This window comes from Pinus tabuliformis, chromosome 2_1, assembly GCF_031772625.1.
Source record: "Pinus tabuliformis cultivar Carrire ecotype Pingquan chromosome 2_1, CPIR1, whole genome shotgun sequence".
NCBI classification, from domain to species: Eukaryota; Viridiplantae; Streptophyta; class Pinopsida; order Pinales; family Pinaceae; genus Pinus; species Pinus tabuliformis.
The window spans coordinates 211593082-211602086 of NC_142299.1; positions in this window are offsets into that span (position 1 = coordinate 211593082).

Genomic DNA, 9005 nt, shown 5'->3' on the forward strand with positions numbered 1-9005 from the left:
GCCCCTAGCCTTCCACAACCTATAAGGTTGACACCACAACAACTAGAAGAAAAAAGAGAAAAAGGGCTATGTTACAGTTGTGATAAAAAAATACACTAAACGTCATAAGTGTGCTGAGAAGAAATTATTCTACATAGATTGTGAAGAGGAGGAAGAAAAGGAACAAGAAATGTTAAAAGAAGAGCATATACTCCAAAAACAAACCCTAGATAAAGAAGAAATGAATCCGACCATATCTTGTAATGCATTGGCCGGAATTACCACTCCTCAAACTATCAAGATAGAAGGACATATCAAGAAGAAAAAGGTAATAGTGTTGATTGATTCAGGAAGTACTCACAATTTTTTCCATTGTAAGATAGCAAAAGCATTGAATTGCTTCTTATATCCAGCACCAAAGTGTCAAGTAATGGTTGCAAGTGGAGGAACCATAAATTTCTCTGGAAAGTGCGATAATATCAAGATATCCATGGGAGAATATGTATTGAATAGCCCAATGCTTTCCATTCCAATGGGAGGTGTTGATGTTGTATTATGAGTCCAATGGCTACAATCCTTGGGTATAATAGCTTTTAATTTTCAAGAACATTTTATGAAATTTTCTACAGATGGAAAGGAAGTTGAATTAAGGGGTATTACAGGGAAACCGGGAAAGATAATCATCTCTAACGGTATGACAAAGCTTCTAAAAAAGGAACAACGAGGTGTAATTGCACAATTATGTTTACTAGATGTTTCCACATCGAAATCACCTATTTCTCCAGATCTCCAAAAAGTCTTGGACAATCATTCCAAGGTATTTGAGACTCCCAATGGTCTCCCACCTATTCGTGATCAAGATCATGCTATTCATTTGATTCCAGGAAGTGTTCCTCCAAACAGCAGGCCGTACAGATACCCTTACTCCCAAAAGAGTGAAAGTGAACATATGGTTGTAGAAATGCTAGAGGCTGGTATAATTCAACCTAGTCAAAGTTCTTTCTCTGCTCCAGTACTATTGGTGCACAAGAAGGATGGATCATGGCACATGTGTCCGTATTATAGGGAGCTCAAAAAGCTCACTATTAAAGATAAATTTCCCATTCCTGTCATTGATGAATTATTGGATGAATTGCATGGATCAATTTACTTCACCAAGTTGGATCTTCATTCAGGATATCATCAAATCAAAATGAAGGTTGAAGACATTCTGAAAACAGCATTTAGAACTCATGAGGGTCATTATTAATTTTTGGTCATGCCTTTTGGCGTTACCAATGCATCTTCTACATTTCAAGGTTTGATGAATTCCATTTTCAAACCCTTCCTTAGAAAATTTGTGTTAGTATTTTTTGATGATATACTAATCTACAGCAAGTCTTGGAAGGATCATGTTGAACATGTTGACAGGGTGCTACAACTGTTGGAGGAGAAACAATTATATGCAAAAAGCTCCAAATGTTTCTTTGGAGTACAAGAGGTGGAATATCTGGGTCATATTGTATCTCATGAAGGTGTTAAGGTAGACCCTAGCAAAATTAAAGCCATTAAGGAATGGAAAATCCCCACATCGATAAAGCATCTACGAGGATTTCTCGGATTGACAGGGTATTATTGCAAGTTTGTTAACAATTATGGGAGAATACCAGCACCTGTAACAACATTATTGAAGAAAGATGCATTTTCATGGACTCCATAAGCAACAAAGGCCTTTGAACATCTTAAAGAGGCAATGTGCCAAGCATCGGTCTTAGCTACACCAGACTTCACAAAAACCTTTATTGTGGAACGTGATGCTTCAGGAAATGGAATTGGTGTTGTTTTAATGCAAGATGAAAGACCCATTGCTTTCGAAAGTTGTTCAATCAAGGGAAAGTATTTACACAAAGCTATTTATGAGAAGGAAATGTTGGCAATACTACATTCACTTAAGAAATGGCAACCCTACCTAATGGGAAGACACTTCAAGGTAAAAACGGATCATGATAGCCTTAAATACTTTTTAGAACAAAGATTATCCTCTGAAGAGCAACAAAAATGGGTCACAAAGATGTTGGGTTATGACTTTGAAATCATCTACAAAAAGGGAAGAATAATGTTGTGGCAGATGCACTCTCAAGAAAGGATGAGGATGTGGAAGCATTGTTGTGCGCCATTTCTATTATCCAACCAGATTGGATAAATGAAGCAAGGGAAGAATGGAAGAATGACGAAGAAGTGTGGGCACTTATTCGAAAGTTACAACAAGATTCCACTACATCTGATACATTTAGCTGGAAAAATGATTCATTATGGTACAAAGATCGCTTATACCTTTGTAAGAATTCCCAACTCAAACAAAATATTCTTATGGAATTGCACACTTCTCCCTTAGGGGGGCACTCAGGATTTTTAAAAACTTACCACAGGGTTAAGAAGGAATTTTTTTGGGTTGGACTTAAATCGGATATTCAAAAGTTTGTGGCGGAATGTTTGGTTTGCCAACAAAATAAAGTTGAAACAATTAAGACCCCAGGTCTATTACAACCTTTATCCATTCCATGGCAACGTTGGGAGGAGGTTTCAATGGATTTTATTATAGGTTTACCCAAGTCTTAAGGAAAGAGTGTCATCATGATGGTAGTTGACAGACTTACCAAGTATGCAAACTTTTGTGCATTATCACATCCATTTAAAGCCAGTATAGTCACTATTGCATTTATGGAAACAATTCAAAAGCTACATGGAAACCCAAAGATTATTGTAAGTGACAGAGGTCCCATTTTCACTAGAAATTTTTGGACAGAATTCTTTTCTTGTCTTGGTACTCAGTTAGCTCATAGCTCATCTTATCATCCTCAATCTGATGGGAAAACTGAGATAGTAAACAAATGTTTGGAAGGATATCTTTGTTGCTTTGTATCTGATAAACAGACACAATGGGTCAAATGGTTGCCTCTAGCTGAATGGTGGTATAACACTTCCTTCCATACTACAGCAAAAATGACCCCATTTATGGCACTTTATGGATATCAGCCACCATCCATCACATCATATTTAAGAGAAAATTCTAAGGTTCAAGCACTGGAACATCACATCGAGCATCAACAACAATTTCTCCAACTCTTAAAGGATATCCTCTTGTTGGCGCTGAATAGAATAAAACAACAGGCAAATCAACATCGCAACAAAAGAAGTTTTGATTTAGGTGATTGGGTATTCCTATGGCTACAACCATATAAACAAATGTCCCTCAAGCAAGCTAAGAAGGATAATCCATACAAGGTGTTGCAAAAGATTGGTACAATGGCATACAAATTGGATCTTCTTGTAGCTTCTTGAGTACACCCAGTTTTCCATGTCTCATGTTTAAAAAAGGTTATAGGCAACAAGCTCCTAGTTTAAGCAATATTGCCAGAACTTGATGAGGAAGGAAAAATTATATGGGAACCAGAAGCAGTTATAGAAACAAGAACTCGACAGCTACGAAATCGATCGATTTCGGAGTATCTTATCAAGTGGAAGAACTTATCTGCTGAAGATTCCAATGGGAGGATGAGAATTTTATACAGAAGCATCCAAAACTACTCAAGCATTGAGGACAACACTTTTTTTAAGGAGAGGGGCATGTTGGGTCCCTATAATACTAGTGATTCCCCATTACTATTGTAGTTGTATCCTTTATTAATACTATTGTGCCCCTATTGTCCCCATATTTTTATTACTGTGCCCCATAGAATCCCTCTATTGTTATTTTTATGCCTTTATATTATTATTGTTAGGTCGTCTTGGTTATATTGTGACCCCTTAGACTCCTATATATAAAAAGGAGGTTTTGTCATTTGAATCATCCAAGAATTATTCATTTGTGTAATGTAAAGGAGGTTGCCCCCTCAAAGATGCTAAATTCTAAGGCATTGATCTATCTTTTATATCTTTTTGTGAGCTGGTTTCATAACAACCTCTGCTTCTTGTATATCCTTATGTGTATCGTGTAGGATGCCTTTTCCTTTGGATGAGGTAGATCTAGTGATATTCCTTCTAACATAAGTGATAAGAGACTTGGGGGATGTTGGCTTGTTGGGGCCTGACCCAGGTTTAGAGTTAGTTAGCCAAACAAATCCTAGTACTACTGGCCCTTTCGGCAACAGTCCGTGGAGCACGGGCTGAGGTCTCACCTGAAGTAGAATGGGAGGGTGCTAGAACCAAGTTTCCGCACCCTGAAGTTGTCTGATGAGTTTGACTAGTCCGCGGTTTCTCCCTACGTGCAGGTAGCTTCGTGCACCTTCCCATTCCTTGCGACCTGATACACTGCCTTCACGCAGCCCTATCCAGGGGTTGTGTCGCGTTTGGAACTATTTCCCAAGACTTTGATTATATTACAATGTTAGTTAATTATCTTTGCCTACTTGAGTACTTTGAGTTATACTTAACAACATAAAATATTCATACAGGTGTGTGCAGTAAATAAACAGTATATTTGCAAGTTATATCAATCATACATTAACCCAAGAACAGATACACATAATTATTACCAAGCTTCTCTTTATTGATTCTTTCCATAGTTACAGACTTGACTTGCCCTATGCACTTAGCTGCAGGAGCCCATGCACTCAGCTGCGGACTACTAGGCCTCTACGCACTCTGTTGTAGAGCCTTCTCCTACTCTATGACCCAAAGACACACTTTACACTTCGACTCAATCACTTGGACTTCCTTATTCTTCTATCTCTTCTTTACACTTAGAGCCTCGCTCTATTTATACAATCCCATGGTCTGCGAACCATGAGTAGGTCTATCCAGCCATCATTACATTATAGAACTAGGGTGGACAACCCTGTGACTCTATCATACTTTCACGCCCCGCACCCATAATTCACAGAGCTTTACAACAAGATTCGGTTAAAACTTGGGCTTTGAGCCCACAACATGCCTTGGGGGGATTCCATGCCCAACAAGGGGGGTTTGTCCTGATGATCCTTCTCCTTGAGTTTTTATAAGAGGAGCCATCTTCTCCTACTGTTTGGGTGAGTCTTCAATAAAAATGGGAAGCTTGGTGGGAGTTTAAGGTTTTCCCTACCTTATTCTTGTACTTTTTTCTTTTCCTAAAGTACAATGGAGTTTTTCTATGTCTTTTCCCTTTTTGTTTGATAGGGGTACTATGGGCAATGAGGAAAGTTGTTGCCTCTTTCTCAATGGGTTTTGGAGATACCCTAGGTGGTTCCTCCTTGTCTTATACCTCCTATTTTCCATTCCCCCCTCTCATCTTTGTCTTTCTCCTCTTCTTCTCCCTCTAGTTCCTCACTTTGTTCATCAGTTTTCTCCTTTGCATCTTCTTCTATCTCTTCACCACTCTCCTTCGATTTTTCTTCCTCTTATTCCTCATCTATTTCCTCTTCATCCCTCCTGGTTTCTTCTTCCTATTTTTCAGTCTCTTCTTCCACCTCCTCTATTTATTCTTCATCCCTTTCACTAGTAGTGAGGCTCTTGTCATATTCAAGGGATTTTATATCTCCCTCTACCTGCATGTCTCTGAAAGTTTCCCATGTGATAGGGATTCTGAGGTTTTGGAGGGCATCTTCTATCATAAGTCTAATTAACCCATGATGGGCTAGTTGTTGATGGTTTCCTTCCTGTACCTTCATGCTCATATCTATCACTGATTGAAGAAGGAAGTAGGGAATACTGAGTCTGTTTTGAGGAGGTGTGTCTACTCCAAACCTCAATTCTTGAAGAAGCCTAAAGTGGTATCCATATACCACACTATACCTACCTTCACATGAGATATACTTTATAAGGAGGTAGCTAATTTCATTCCAAGGATAGGGTAGTCTTTCTCTTCTCACTCCATTTTTTCCTTCCATGGCCTCCTCTCCTTCTAAAAAGAATTTCTTCTTTATAGTTTGGCTGTTTCCCTTATCCTCCTTTCTCCAAGGAACTCCTAAGGGAAGTGTGGTAATTATTCCTATGATTTCAAGGGTGAGCTCTATGGAGAGGCCTCTCACCACAACAGTGGCATGGGTCCTAGTCAGTGGAATGAGGGAGAGATAAAAATCTTTGGCTACTTCATCAGCATACCCTCTCAATTTCTCAATGAAACTCATCCAATTGTGCCTTGTGAATATATATAGCACAAGAGGGTGTTGATGAATCCTCACTGTGTTGATGGGCTCCCTTTTATTGAATCCCCTTATCATTTTCTTTGATGGATGGAGGGTTGTATAGGTTTGATACCAAATTTAATGAATGAGGAAGTTTAAACGAATATTCCATCTATGAAATTCCCTTATGTTGCAATTACGTTCGACAAACTAGAAGATTTTTCTATGTTCCTTTCACTTGGAAAAATGTGGGGAAATGTAGAGCGTGCCTCCTTATCACTACTTGATGAAGACACCCCCTGTTTTTCTCCCTCTGAAACTGCTCACTTCCAATCCTGTAGGTGTTGGACTATATCCTATAGGATCTCTTATAGGATCCTGTAGGATCCTGTAGGTGGTCCTGCACAGGAAAAAACGAAATTTTCCTTTCTTGTAGATTGCTTAATGGCCGAAAGCAAATTTTCTAGTGTGGATCCTCGAGAATGTGAATGCTTCTATGCATGGGGATCAACATTTATTTCCTCATATGGGTGATTTGAGTGAGGTGGTGTGCTAGCAGCCGAGGTACAAATATCTATTTTTGGACCGTTGGTCCCACTACCACATCATCATTTTCCTAACCCCGTAATCAACTCCCACTTTGGGCTTCCATAGCTTTACTACTTTCGACCTCATCCTTCTTTTCCTTGACTTGACTATTGCCACGTGTGTAAGGACTAACTACTTTCTCCTCATTCACTGAACGAAGGTGGCCAAATTAACTGGCCACCTTTTGCTTATAAACCAACTCTTTCACAACTTTTACATCTTTTGATCAAATTATGCTAACGAGAGAGTGGAAGCGAGATACTTACCTGTGGTAATGATGCCTTGATGTCGTTTTTAGAAGAATGAAGTCTTTGATGTGTGTTGGTTGCATGTGCTTTTCACATCTCTTTTTTATTGTCCTTTGATGATCTTCTTTGATGTACAGGTACTTGGTGTTGATGATGATGATCCTGATGTTGATGCTAGGCTCTGAAGGAGCTTCTTCTGCCTCTGGATCTTCCATGCTTGAGCTAACTGCAACTTGTGATTTTTGCTTTGTGGGATAGGCTGCTCCAAGATTTTCCACAGGATGTCCTGTAGCTACTGATCCCTCAAAATTCTTAATCATTTTCTACTATTGGAGCCTGAGGATGGTTGGCATGGGAAGAGAAGGGGTCTACGGATTTTTGAATGAGTAAAATATCCTTCAGGTGTTGTCCCCTTTCTCTCTGTCTTCATCCTCTTTTCTCTGTGTTTCTTCTTTGAAAACTGAATTTTTTTTGAAACTAAGTTTTTTTATGAATGCAGGGGTGATCATGGTGGAGAGAGGTATGGTGATGAGATGGTGAAGTAGGAATTTATTTTTTTTGACATGGGTAGGTCATCCCCTTGCTCTAGGGTTACTTCCTTTAGGATTCCCAAGCCACTGTAATTCCTACAGGATCATCCTGTAGGTTTTCAGGGAATCCTGTAGGTTTATAGGGAATCCTATAGAAAACACAGAACCCTTGCAACCTGAGGTAAATGAATGGAAAAATGGAGGGAATGATTGAATGATGAAGGATAATGAATGGAGAAATAAAAGCATGAGTTGGATAGGTCCCTTTTGATTCTCTTTTGTTGCTCTAATCGTCCTCCTGTTGACCTGCAAACAATATTTTCATGATTTTTCTTATCCCCTTTTTTTATTTTTTTTCATTTATTTTTTATTGAAAGCAACTAGTCTACCTCCAAGAGGTTTTAATCCTAGTTGTTTTCCCTAGGTTCCTTAAGAGATGTTTTCACCCAGACATCTTTTTTTTTTTACACCATTGGGCTGCATCAAGAGGTTTTCAACCCAACAGTGGGACTCAAGTGTCTCATGGAGGTTTTCACTTAAGTCTCCTTATTTTTCTCCTTTTTTTCTTTTTTCTTTTTTCCTCAGTGACTTGATGAGGTAGGAGCTGAGACTTTCTCCACAACCATCACTATTTTATAGATACCATAAATGAACTCTTGCTCTAATAATGGCCTCTTGTAAACCTTCAATCTATGCCCATTAACAACTAAGGAATGGAATTTGCATCTATGGTTCTAATCTAAACTGAACCATTATCATGACATAAGGCCCTAACCATCTAGTCCTTAACTTTCCCTTGAAGTCTTTATATCTGGAATCATATAACAAAGCCCAATCACCTTCTTGAAATTTCTTGTCCTTGATGTTCTTGTCATGCTAGATCTTCCTCTGAATTTGAGTCACCTCTGTGTGTAGGAGGGCCTGCGTTCTAAACTCATCTAACCCATTCAAGTGGAGAAATCTCTCTTTTTTTGCACTGTTGAGATCTAGATCTACTTGGGCTGCCATATCCAATGTATTGTACTCAAATTCAATGGACAACAGGGCCTTCTTCCCATAGACCAACTCATAGGGTGTGAATCCAGTGGTGGTCTTCCTAGTGGTATTGTAGGCCCAGGTGGCCTCAACTAATATATCTACCCAACTTTTCTGCTCCTACTAACCACTTTGGTCAAGATGCCCTCCAACACTTTGTTGGTCACCTCCACTTGCCCATTAGCTTGTAGGTGAAAGGGAGTGGATATTCTATGTTTAATCTTGTGTTGGCTTAACAAGTCTTCAATCATGTTGGATGTAAATTGGCTTCCTTCATCAGTGACCAATTCTCTAGGGTACCCAAACTTGTAAAATACATTTTCCCTTAAGAACTCAGCCACCTTCTCCTCTATTACTGCCTTGATTGCCTTGGTTTCAACCCACTTGGTCAAGTAGTCAACGGACACAATGATGTACTACTTTTTCTTAGAAGGAGGGTCAATAGGTCCAATGAAATCCATGCCCCACTTGTCAAATGGCTCAAAAGTCACTTGAGGTTGCAGAGGAATTTCATCCCTTGGAGTAGGCTTTCCCATCCTTTGGCA